We start from the raw sequence: 13,627 nt of genomic DNA, 5'->3' as shown, positions 1-13,627 counted from the left end.
ATATCTAATATTTTATTATTTATATTGAATTTCAAATTTGAGTTTTTATTATTTATATTATTAGATTTGATTTATATGTTTTCTTAATTTATAAAATCAATAAATTTGATATATTTGTTTTTTTACTTTTATGAATTATAAATAAATTAATTAATATTAAAAATAAATAAACAAAATATACTGGAGACTAAAACTTCATTTTAATTTTTTAAAATTTTGAAAAAAAACAATATGTTAATATAAAAGGTATATTCTCAAATTTTTTATGCATAAAATTTTATGTAATCAATTTTTCCCCTACATTCGCAAATTCATTTTTCGAGCGACTATGAAAAAAATAAAAAATAAATTTATGCGTTAAAGGGCTCGACGGTCAATGAAGTGTTCAAATTTGAACCCTGGACCGGGATCTCTGTTTTAGTAAGAGTCAGCAGTCAATTTCGACGGCCAACGATACATTTGGTCGTCGGTTTCATGGTCCAACAACGCGTAGTACGTATTAGTTTTTGCTTTGGAAAAAACAACGCGTAGTACGTATTAGTTTTTGCTTTGGAAAAAGTATGTGAGGATGTTGAATTTGTTTATTTATTAAAATCTATTTTCTAAAGTTTACTCAAAAGAAGGATATCCAAAAGTCAGTGACATATAAGTTCAAAGCATAATTTAAGGGAGTTGGGAGATTCCAAAGAAATCTTTTGTTTTGAGAAGGATATCCAAAATTTAATGACATATATAAGAATTTTTTGATTTTTGATTACAGAATTTATTTTAGTTCAAAGCATAATTTAAGACTGTTTGGGAGTGGGAGATTCCAAAGATTTCTTTTTATTTTGAGAAGGATATCCAAAAGTTAATGACATATATAAAAAATAATTGATGACAATTTTTTTTGGAGTTCAAAGCATAATTTAAAGTAGTTTGGGAGTGGGAAACTTCAAAGATTTTTTTTTGTTTTTGGGTGGTTGGTTATACACATAAGAGTACTTACCTAGGATATTTTACAGGCAGAGGCTTCTATAGCTCGGGTATATGCTCTATGGCAGACCACTTTTTTATTGGATGCCGGTTTGTCACGGAGGTGTGGCAACTTTTCTTAATCTGGTCCTCTGAACGCACACCACACTATGGAAAGCTTATTTATCACATGGTTTAAGGATATGTCTAATTTTGGTACTCTCCCATTCTAAGTCATTTGGGCGCAAGCTAAATGCATGACTGTTTGAACAAAAGAGGCATGTGGTTTGGGAGGTGACACTGAAGTTCATTAATTATTTTTCTGAGATTGGACCTAAGAGGACACTGATAAAAACAAGGAAGTGGGTACACAAGAACATTAAGGGGATCTTCCCTAGTGGTTATTTTGATGGGCCTAGTCAACATAGAAGATGTGGATGTGGCCTTGTCATTTTTTTTGGAGCTAGGGAGTTACTATCATTTCTGGCCGCAGGGAGGACAGGGGACAAATAGTAGAGCTGAGATCATTGGGTGGGTGTCCTTACATTTGCTAAATGGTTGACACTGGAAAATATCAATGTTCTTGGAGATGCAAAGAGCATTATAGATTGGGTAAAAGAACACACACTTTTCGGCCCACACATCTTGTCCAACTAGATGAGGAGCATTAGATCCATAGGGTCCATCTTCTAGAGCATCACATATACACATTATAATGGGTAAAAAAACACATTTTTCAGCCCACATTATAATGGGTAAAAGACCACACTTTTCAGCCCACACATCTTGTCCAACTAGATGAGGAGCATCAGATCCATAGAGTCCATTTTCCAGAACATCACATATACACACATTTATAGAGAGCAAAACCAGATTACTAACCTTTTATCAAAAAGGAGAATCAACTCAGAACCAAGTAAGTAACCTTTTACAGCATTTGTACAAGGCAGACTTATGAATGCTGAGTGTATTTACACCAATTAGAAACTCTTCAGATTTTGAGGTAAAAGGTGATTTTGACAAGAATACAAGTATTGAGAAAGGAACTGCTTACAAATTTTGCGGATAATAGATTTGTGTTTACACTGGTTATAGATAAGATAGGAATATATGAAACGCTTACAAAAATAAAATGAAAAATCCCGGTCATTTGAGTTGTAATACATACATACCATTTTCCATTTCACTTCTAATAAATGCATACGAATTTCATAACCTTGATATCAATTTTCAAAGATTTGTGAAGCTTATGATTTCCCTTCCCTCTCCACAGTCTCATCTTGAGCATTGATCTAATTCTACCACTGTATAGCTGCCTGCATCCCATATTGATCAGAATCCTTCACAGAAGAGCTTGCCAGTTTGAAGATCATGAGGAACTTTAACGGGTATAATTTATACCTTGCTAGTTCTGGCAAACAAGCAACTATTCGATTTCTTTTCATCGGTTTTCTACTCATTAGCAGTTTTCCTTTGGTTGCATACTTGCAGTCGCATGTATGTAATAACGCTTCTGCCGGGGCCGAAGGTGATACTTTCTGGGGATATTTTACGTACGTGATGAGTGATCTACTTGCCAATGCACCTGAAACAGGCTTCAAGACTTCCTCTTATGGCGAAAGTCCCAATATAGTTCATGGCCTCCTGCAGTGCTCGGGGAGCATATCGCAGAAAGACTGCTCAATCTGTTCACGGAAAGCACTTGACGCTGTTATACAACTCTGCGGAAACAGCACAAGTGGTCGAGTATGGCTTGATAACTGTTTCCTGCGATACGCCAAATCTAGCTTCTTCTCAAAGCTAGACACTCATGGAGATTACGTGGAGAATGCAAAGGATATCAGCACAAATGATCCAAAGAAATTTTCGAACGCTACTTTTAATTTCCTTTCCAACCTGTCTGATACGGCTTATGTCCATGCCAATAAGGGTTTCGCTGAAGGATCGGTTGCATATTCTTCTGGTGGCCTCACCATTTATGGTCTAGTTCAGTGTTGGAGAGATATATCCATCAAGGACTGCAGATCTTGTTTGGAATTTGCAAGGAGAACCCTCTACGACTGTTGTTCTATGAAGCAAGGAGCTCGAGCATTGTTGGGAAGCTGCACGGTCCGATATGAAATACACCCCTTTTTTCAAACTTCCACAGTGAGTAATACCAGTACTAGTCCACCTGCAAAACCGCCAAAAGGGGCTGCCCAGGCTCCTCGGCCGAATGGAGGGAGTAATACAGGTACTAGTCCACCTGCAAACGCTGCCCTGCCCAGACTAACAAGTAATGTATATATAATCTCTCTCTGGTGCTGATTCAGCTTCATCATTTGTGCCATTTGGGATCATACAATCCAGCTTTTATAAATAACAGTCCAAAATATTACATGATCAGGTGGTTCCTCTAAAAGATTACCAGTAATATTGGGGATAGTTGGAGGTGTGGTTCTGGTGTTACTGGTCTCCGTGTTTGCCATGCGGAGGAATCTCAAGTCTGCCATTTCATGGAGGCCAGTAACCCATCCACAGAATGAAGGTAGAATATACAGTAAGACCTCTGTTTCGCACAAGTAAATTTATGTTGTCCATAACGATTTCAGATTCTTATTCACCTTTTCTTCCACACAGGAATACATGAAAATTACTCAGAATCGACACTATTCAAGCAGAAGCAAACTCTCTTCAGCTTAGAAGCGCTCATAGAATCAACGGATAATTTTCATGAATGCAACAAGCTTGGAGCGGGAGGCTTTGGCTCTGTATACAAGGTAAAGTATATACCATTTATATCATGTTGCTTTATTGCATTTATATACAATTTATATAATATCTGTGTTGCTTTATTGCATTTCAAAAATGTTATTAAGCATGATAATATGGAAATTAGCACTGAATTGACTCTGTTAGTGTCCTGCCACTAGAGAAACCAGATCACTGGCCGGTGAATTCCAAGCCAAGCCAATTAGTAAGCAGTGAATACACCATCGAATATGATGATGCATACCCAAATTCCACAACCTGCAAGATTCCCCACCGAGCGAACTACCTAATGCCCTTACGGACTAAGCTCATAGCCTATTCCATCCATTAGACCTAATCTCCCAGTTCGTGTGATAACCTCAGGCCTGCAACGCATCACCCTCGGGCCTCATCTATTGCATAGGTAACGGCCGCCTTAAAACCTCCCACCTTACCCGATCACATAAATAGCATGGCAAAATTCTTAATAAGGTTGCCTTTCATATTAATCATATTATTAATCTTAAAATTGAAGAATTTTATGAATCACAAAAATCTAAAATGTAAAACTGTTATTTTCAGCAATTCCGTTAACTTCATATGTAATTGACTCCATATGTATGGTAGAAATTAATGGAGAATGGGTTACTTAGTTATGATTTGCTCTTTATTTGACATTCAGTTCCTATTAATTAGGAATCTGTTTTTGCCTATGTATCTATTTAATTCCTGATGATTAATGAATAAGTGAAGCGAATGCATTTGCTGGTGGGAGCTCCTGGTGATTTGCACCTGTGAGCTCCCGTGTGTTTGTCTAAACTTCTGTCTTCTGCATTTCTTAACATGGTATCGGAGCTAAGGTGAGTCGACCTGGTGCTAGAAGGAAGACACTACATCAAGCAATTGAGCTGTTGAAGGGAATTAGCATTGAATCGCAGCTCTCACAACTTGGAGGATCTAGTGGATCGAACAGCATTGAAGCTGCTCCTTGGCCTTAATTGCTGCGGAATTGAATCCGTCTTTGGATCGTTACCGGATTGTCAAAGGAGATCTTTGCGCTCGGTTTGCGTGATCTTCCTTCATCGTTGCGGAACTAAACCCGTTGAGCTGCCAGATCTGCCATTAATAAACCGCTGCGACTTCAATTAAGCTGTTGCGATTTCAGATTTTGTTGTTGAGGAGGAGGTCGCAGGAGGTTGATCTCGTGACTTACGATTAGGTCGGGATTGCCATGGAGGCGCGCTACAGATAGAGGCCCATGACTAAGCGCTGGTGTTGTAGGTGAGGTGAGATCTGCCTCACGTAGAAATACAGTTACCGGGAAGACGTATGATCGATTCGATCTGCTGGCCGGATTGGCTGCCAGACCGCAGGCGGCACTGTTGAGAAGGCCAGAGGGCACTGTAAAAGAGGCCGGAACTATTGAGAGATCGCAGAAGGCCAGAACCACTGAAGAAGACGCAGGTTGGGACTGTCGAGAAGGCCGGAGGGCACTGTAATAGAGGCCAACACTGTTGAGAGGCCGCAGGAGGCCGAAACTGTCGAAGAAGACGCTGCTGCGTGGATCGAGCCGAAGTGGACTCGCTGTTGCAGGCTGGTGAGAGGATTTGTGCTCGAAGGCCGTGTTGATGGAGCTCTGCCAATAATATTCAAGGCAACGAATTCGTGTATTTTTTGACACGACATTGCCGTGGAGGCCACAGGAAGCATGAGATGATCAGGAAAACAATTTTTTTTTCAATAGGCTGCAGTCAGATTTTTTATTCATAATTTGTATTTCACAACTGTTGTAATTCAACCATATTCAATTTGTTGTGATAATCGAGAGTTGTTCGTTTTTTAAGTTGCCGGGGTAACCTGTTTTTTTTTTCAAGATGAATTCTCAGATGGCAGATTATTTAAATGAAAGCAGCAAATTGGATGGTTCCAATTACATAAATTGGAAATTTAAGCTTCAGACTTTGCTTGAAGGTCAGAATACCTACAGCATTGTCATCGGTGATGAAGGTAAGCCAACTGTTGCAAATGGTGGAACGAATGCAACAACTCAAGAATGGGAGAAAAGGGAGCTGAAGGCAAAGGTCCTACTAAAATTGTCAGTTAAAGATTGCATCATCCCTCATATTCGGGATTGCAAGACAGCGAATGAGATTTGGACAACTCTCAAAGACATGTATGAAATCAAGAACACCAGCCAAACCTTGTTCCTCAGGAAGAAGATCCTCTCAATCAAGATGGAGGAGAATGAGTCTGTTTTGTCATTCTTATCTTGGATAAAGGAAGTTAAAGATAAACTATCTGATATCGGTCAAACCGTGGCAAATGATGATCTGGTGACAATCACCATGAACGGTATGACAGATGACTATCAGATGTTTATAACTGGATTGAATGCAAGGGAAAAGCCTCCAAGTTTTGAAGAGCTTACTGGAATTTTGCTACATGAAGAGGAAAGGAGGTTGTCTCTCAAGCCTCAAGATCCAGATCTTGCATTGATAACAAAGTTCAAGCCAAAAGGGAGAGCGATGGCTGATCAGAGGAGGGGCAACACATCAGAAATGACACCACAAGGTATGACCTCGTATAGAAATGACTCTGCTCCTGAATGTTTTTATTGTGGTAAGATAGGCCATATTGCTAAATTTTGTCGCAAGAAGAAGGCAAATCAAGAGAGGTACAATCAGAAAAGGCATGCAGGTCATTTGGCAGATGCAGATGCAGATACAGACCCAGATCAGAATCTGGATGTTAGACTATTTATGGCCGAGGGTGACACTGCTATTGAGGAGGATGAATCAGATATTTGGATCGTGGATTCTGGAGCCTCCTCGCATATGTCAGGTAAAAAGCAATGGTTCAGAAATTTTAAAGAATCCAACACTGGAGTAAAAGTCTATCTTGGAGATAATAGTGGGTACGAGATCAAGGGACATGGAGATGTCCTTGTTACTCTGCCTGATGGTAAGATCATGAATATATCTGATGTGTGGTATGTTCCTGGCATTAAGAAGAACCTGATTTCTATGTCCAAGATTACAGATCAGGACCTCAAGGTAGAATTTTTTAAATCTTATTGCATTATTAAAGATTTGTTGGATCAGATGAAGCCCATTGCTACAGGTATTCGCATAGGAGGACTCTACAAGTTGGATGTGAAAAGTACGCCTCAGCAAGCCTTGATGGCGTCAAATAAGTCTGCTGAAAATTTGTGGCATCGTGGTCCTGGGAGAACTCCGCTTGACTGGACAACGAGAATGAAAATAACGTTGGGTGCAGTCCGTGGTTTGACCTTCATTCACCACTCGTGTAAATCTCCCAAGCTGGCCCATGGGAATATCAAGTCTTCCAATGTTTTGTTAGATAAGAGTGGGAATGCTTGTATCAAAGACTTTGGTCTTGCTGCATCAAGAGCTGCGGGATACAGGGCTCCAGTGGATTCTACTCAAGTGCACGGGTTTCCAAGGGTCTTGCAAGGTCAAGAAGTTATGACCTTGGGGGCATCTTTGGGTGACAGTGACTTGGAGAGTGGTCAAAATATGGTTGCATGGGGGGGATCAAAACTGGATGATGTCAAAGCAGAAGGTATGGGCTGTCAAAGAAGGTTGGTTTCAGAAAATTGGATGCCGCCACTTAGGCATGACTCGCTATATTCAGATACTTTCTCAAGTTTTCAACCTGTGGGGGAAGTGCAAGAATTCCGTGGTTCATTAACAAATAGTATCCTGGAAGATGGCCAGCAGCCAAAGCTTTCAAGAAAACAGTTTCAGGACCAAGAGGGTAAAATTGTGGATGGATCAGGACTGTGGTCAATGAGTTTTCCAAACAGCTTACAATTGTGTGAGTCAAATAGGAAGATGTCTGCGACCTCTGCTGCCCAATCCCACAAGCAGAGTGGAAATGTAAGATGGACTGGCTTGAATGGCCACCCACAATTTTCAAACATTGGAATGGAAGCATCGGTGGGAAACTGGCCAATGCATATGATATCACCATGCCAATCAGAGGTTTCAGGAGCACATGGTGGTGTGGATAGGAATGCAGCCAGAACCATGCAAGTCAATAACATGGGAGCAACTGAGCAGCAGCCTAGTTTTGATCTTTGGGAAATGTCCAAGGGGGCTGAAGTTGTTTCACGTCAAATTGATAGCAACTGCAAATTATTTGGTTTTCATTTGATTGACAATTCAACAGGGGGTGACTCAAACCCATCAAAAATCAGAGCTTCTGTTAATGAGGAAGAGTTACATGTTGCTGCTCATGCTTCAACAGAAACTCATTTACTGTCTGTAGAGCCCGACCAACAGTCGGAACAAACAAAAACAGCCAAGTCTGATGCACCTGCTGGAAGCTGTGAACAAGAGAAAACATCTCCAAGATCATCCCAAGAAACACAATGTAGGGCTTCAGCTCAGAGCAATTCTGCAAGGAGCTGTAACCAGGGGGCTGACCAGCACATGCCATTGTTTGACCTGCCCTACAAGATCCTTTGCCGCGTAATCAATGTCCAACTGAAGGCTGAACCTGATACAGATGAAGTGTTTTCTCAAATTACCTTGCTCCCAGAGGCAGAGGATGAGTCGTCTGTTGACAAGGAGCCTCTAACCCCACTGCCTCCGAAGCCTTTAGTATACTCTTTCTGTAAGACCCTCACTGCATCAGATACCAGTACCCATGGAGGGTTTTCTGTTCTCAGGAGACATGCTGATGAATGTCTTCCACCTCTGGATATGAGTCAGCAACCTCCATCTTGAACTACAATTCACTAAGCCACTAGGAAGACTGAAGTTTGATTTGTTTAGGGACACTTTAGGTGTGTTTAAAAATCCCTTTCTCCATTAAGGGGGGATGTTAGAAATTAATGGAGAATGGGTTACTTAGTTATGATTTGCTCTTTATTTGACATTCAGTTCCTATTAATTAGGAATCTGTTTTTGCCTATGTATCTATTTAATTCCTGATGATTAATGAATAAGTGAAGCGAATGCATTCGCTGGTGGGAGCTCCTGGTGATCTGCACCTGTGAGCTCCCGTGTGTTTGTCTAAACTTCTGTCTTCTGCATTTCTTAACAATGTAATGAATATGGTTTTTTAGATGAGTAGTTAATATGGTTGTTCTTCTCAGGGAAATACTAGGGATGGAAAACAGATAGCTGTAAAGAAATTGTCTGTAAGATCTAGTCAAGGCAACCATGAGTTTATGAACGAAGTGAAGGTTTTGGCTAATGTTCCACACCGAAATCTTGTAAAGCTGCTCGGGTGCTGTGCCGAAGGTTCAGAAAGATTGATTGTTTATGAATATTTGCCAAACAAAAGTCTTCACCACCTCCTCTTTGGTAAGTAGAACTGTAGAAGTAGGTGGTCTATTCTCAGGAATTTTGTTTCCAATATCTTTAATCCGTCGGCTTCCTGGAAAGTTTTTTGTCCTGCACAGTGACTATTCAGCTTTTTCTGTTTGTATATCCTGATCTGCTGCCTCTGGGCAGCTTCTTGATTATTTCTTTGGGCATTGGCCTTTTTTTATGGCTCTGTTGCTGGGCTTCTTGATCATTTCTTTGGCCATTGGCCTTTTTTTATGGCTCTGTTGCTGGGCTTTTGTGTTTCTTTTTGCTCATTTCTTTGGCCATCGGCCATCTTTTATGGCTCTGTTGCTGGTCTTCTTGATCATTTCTTTGGCCATTGGCCTTTTTTATGCTTCTGTTGTTGCTGGGCTTTTGTGTTCTTTTTTGCTCATTTCTTTGGCCTTTGGCCTTCTTTTTTTTTGCTCTGTTGCTGGGCTTCTTGATCATTTCTTTGGCCATTGGCCTTTTTTAATGGCTCTGTTGCTGGGCTTCTTGATCATTTCTTTGGCCATTGGCCTTTTTTATGGCTCTGTTGGTGGGCTTTTGTGTTCTTTTTTGCTCATTTCTTTGGCCACTGGCCTTTTTTATGGCTCTGTTGGTGGGCTTTTGTGTTCTTTTTTGCTCATTTCTTTGGCCATTGGCCTTTTTTTATCGCTCTGTTGCTGGGCTTCTTGATCATTTCTTTGGCCATTAGCCTTTTTTATGGCTCTGTTGCTGGGTTGTTATTTTTTGCTAAATCACCGTTTAAACATGGGAAAGATCTACGTAAATGTAAACGCCTCTTTATTTTAATGAAAGTTGTGTTTTTTCTTCTTACAGAAATAAAATAAAAGTAGAAGTCTATCCAAGAAAGATAATCTATCATTGATTAATAAATTTAAAGAGATTATTGGGTTCACGATTATTATTATTATTCATATGTTTTTAATGTTGCTGTGATTGGGTTAATGCAATACAGATCCAGATCAGAAAAGAAAACTGCATGATTGGCTGACGCGCTACAAAATCATAATGGGAATTGCTCGTGGTCTCCGTTATCTTCACGAGGAATCAGAGCCCCGAATCATTCACAGAGACATTAAAGCCCACAACATTTTACTGGATAAGACATTAAATCCCAAGATAGCAGACTTTGGGTTAGCCAGACTCTTCCCTGAAGACGAGAGTCATATCCAAACAAGAGTTGCAGGAACATAGTAATCTCACATTCCCCTCTACCTTTCTCTTCTGCAATTTGTTCCCCTCTATCTTTCTCTTCTGCAATTTATTAACAGTCGACATTCATGCAATCATGTGATTTAATCATCAACACCCAACTTACTTGAAGTGTTTGTGTTGGAGTATGTAGCGGTTACATGGCGCCAGAGTATGCAATGCGGGGTCAACTATCCATGAAAGCTGATGTTTATAGCTTCGGAGTACTGGTCCTTGAGATTGTAAGCGGAAGAAAAATCAGTGATACAGATTTTTCTCAAGAAACGCAAAGCCTACTGGAATTGGTAACACTTCAACTTCAACCTTTTGGCTTCAAAAAATAAAGTCATGATTTTTTTTTAAATAGTAAGTTTGTTATGCTAAACTAGAGAAGCGCTCATTGTTAAATGACAACGGATTTACTTGTGATGTGATGCAGGCATGGAGATTATACAAGCTAGGGTGTCTTACAAATATGATAGATTCCACAGTAAGCAGAACATGCAGGGAGCAGCAAGCTTTGAGATGCATTCAAGTTGCCCTTCTCTGCACCCAAGCTGATTCAGGCATCCGGCCCACTATCTCTAATGTTATAGAGATGCTTTCCAGTTGTTCTGGTACATTGCCAAATCCCAAAAGGCCTGCATTTGTGAAAACTAGTGAGAGGAACCACAGAGGATCCACGTCCTCAGTGTCGACTGGCTGTGCAGATAATCCTTTGGTTCCTTCTGTAAATAATGTCACCATTACCGAAATGGAAGTTAGGTAGCTTATCTTCACAGCTGGTTATTCGCAGAACTGAAATTTGATTATTTTTCTATGATGGGTTACCAGTCACCATTGCCTGATCTCCTGATTAACCGGTAGAGAGGGGAGAGTGACTAAGAATTTTCCTGTCAAGTGATGTGGGTTTCTGTTACTTTGTCACGATTGTTTCAGGCAACCATTTCTCAGGGCAAGCTTTAGCAGTAACCAATGCTTTTCCCAATTAAGTGGCAGAAGAGCCGTAGTGCCTCTGGAGATGGGTCGGTTTGTTCAAGGCAAAGATTTATCGGGTTTAGTTTTATTAAAGTGTGGATCTTTTGAAAAGTGGTTGGTATCTTTTTGCAAGGGAGTTGTCGGTGAGAATCCTAACCATTATAATTGTTAATTAAATTAAGTAATATAAATACTATTCAATTTTAAAAGTAATGTTTCATATATATAATTTTAGTAATTTAATATAATTATTTTTCCTTGAATTTATATAGTTGAATATATATAGTTTTATTAATTTAGGATAATTATTTTTATTTTAAATATTTAAAATAAAATTCCTTGAATATAAATTGTATCGATAGAGTGTATCTAAGTATCTCGTGATGTTGTGGATTGGTCTTTTCCTATTCAATAAAAAGACTAACCCATACTTAAGCTTACCCTATAAAAACAGAAAGGAAAAAATGTACATATTAAGGATATTTATTTCAGTGAAATCGCGTGGGAGCATGACCAGTAAGATGTAAAAGTTATTGATACGGAAGTGATTATAGAGTGGGATTATCTTAAAAGTTGTTGGCCGCAAATTTATAATTGGATTTCATTTTACAGTTGCGTCCGGAAACTTCTTGGAAGACCGCTGGATCGCAGTAGTGAAGTGACATCAGCGGTGGATTGGAATACCGCTGGATTGCAGTACTTAAGTGACATCAGTAGTGGATTGGAATACCGCTGGATTGCAGTAGTCAAATTTCAGGATTTTGGGGGTTTCAAGGATTTTTTATGGTTTTAATTTATTTCCACCATCTAAAAAAATATTCAAATACTCTAATATTCTGATAATTAGATTTTTTTTTAATTCAAACAAAAATTCACCCATAAAATAGACAACCTTTATTTTTACTAATTTATGTTATAAATAAGTGTTGATATATGTTAATAAGTGTAAATATATTTATTTTAGAATGTATTTGAAATATTTTACAATGTATTGTATATTGTAAAAATTTAACTAACAATAAAATTGATATTATAATTTTACTTTAAATATATATATTTTAAAATAAAAATTATAAAATTTTAATTTAATTATTAATAATTATTTTGTAATAAGAGTTATACGAATTTAATTTCATTATTAATAATTATTAAGGGAATGATAAATATTTCAATTCCATGAAATATTTTAAAATATTTTTAGTAGTAGTTTCTTATCAAAGGTTGAGATTCATCTTAAAAGTAGTTATGCTTTTTTTTTTCCTTTAAATTGATCAACTAAAAAATGTAATATGAACATATGTTATATCTAGCCAAGTTATGATTTTTTGAAAATATAATATTAGTAAGCGATGATATTACAACTTAATAATCCCCATGATAAAGTGGAGGTGAATCTCCATGATTAAGAATAATATTACATGTTTTTTAAAAATATATATATATATATATAACTCATAATAATAACAAAGCCTCCAAGGTAGCATAGTCCTTGTTATGTTTTAAAAAAAATTGCAAATTGATGTATGAAGTGGAAAAGTTAATTTCTTACTAAGTTCCTATTCAATTTTTGTGCCAATACATGGTTAAATTATGGTGAGCAATAACTAATGGTAAATGTATTAATTACCTACCTAGAGTTACTTCCTACTATTATTTATGTTTTCTTAAAGGCTTTAACATGTAAGAGTAAAAGTGTAAATGTGCAAACTTAGTTGATGGAAAAGTTAATTCCCTGGTATGAGTAACCACTACTAAGTTTTCACATTTACACTTTTACTCCTACATGTTAAAGCCTTGAAGAAAACATAAATAATCTTAGGGGGTAACTCTGGGTAGGTAAATAACCTATTTACCATGAGTTACTACCCACCATAATTGAACTATGTATTGCACAAAAATAATTAAAAACTTAATGGGCAATTAACATTTCCATGGTATATCAATTTGCAATTTCTCTAGAAACATAACATCTATTTAAGTGGCAGGGACACTTATTAATTTAGCTAACATTGACCAATGTCGATTATAATTTTGCATCCAATTTTTACCATAACATAGTTTTTAACTTGAATGAGAAAGACTAAATTTTATTACTTATTATTGTTCTACTATATTTTTATATTTTTTTAAACATATATATTTCCAACTCATATATTAGTTTTTATTTAACTAATAATAATTCAAAATAAAATTATAATATATTTTCTCAATATATACACTATACGATAAAAATTCATTTAATAATAATAATATTATTATATATTTATATCTTCTTTCCACTTTAAGATTAAGCATGAGAAAATAAAATGTTTCAATTATTTTTTTTAATATATTTAAATTTAAAAGATAAAATCATTCTAATAAAAAAAGTTTATGCCAATATAATTATACACGAAAAACAAAAAAACACTGACAAATAAAACTGCCCATGA

General features: G+C 37.4%; 1 pseudogene across 1 annotated transcript; it reads left to right on the top strand.

The window, feature by feature from the left end:
• The first annotated feature begins 2,325 nt into the window (after positions 1–2,325).
• LOC149227699 (cysteine-rich receptor-like protein kinase 19) lies at positions 2,326–11,288 on the top strand (annotated as a pseudogene). Its single transcript, XR_016248328.1, has 7 exons — positions 2,326–3,236; positions 3,333–3,481; positions 3,574–3,713; positions 8,807–9,017; positions 9,982–10,219; positions 10,372–10,522; positions 10,657–11,288. The product of XR_016248328.1 is annotated as a cysteine-rich receptor-like protein kinase 19 (transcript).
• The last annotated feature ends 2,339 nt before the right edge of the window (positions 11,289–13,627 follow it).

The sequence above is a fragment of the Pinus tabuliformis genome, chromosome J, assembly GCF_031772625.1.
Source record: "Pinus tabuliformis cultivar Carrire ecotype Pingquan chromosome J, CPIR1, whole genome shotgun sequence".
NCBI classification, from domain to species: Eukaryota; Viridiplantae; Streptophyta; class Pinopsida; order Pinales; family Pinaceae; genus Pinus; species Pinus tabuliformis.
Note: the sequence above shows the minus strand (reverse complement) of the source record. Positions and strands in the feature narration are given on the sequence as shown.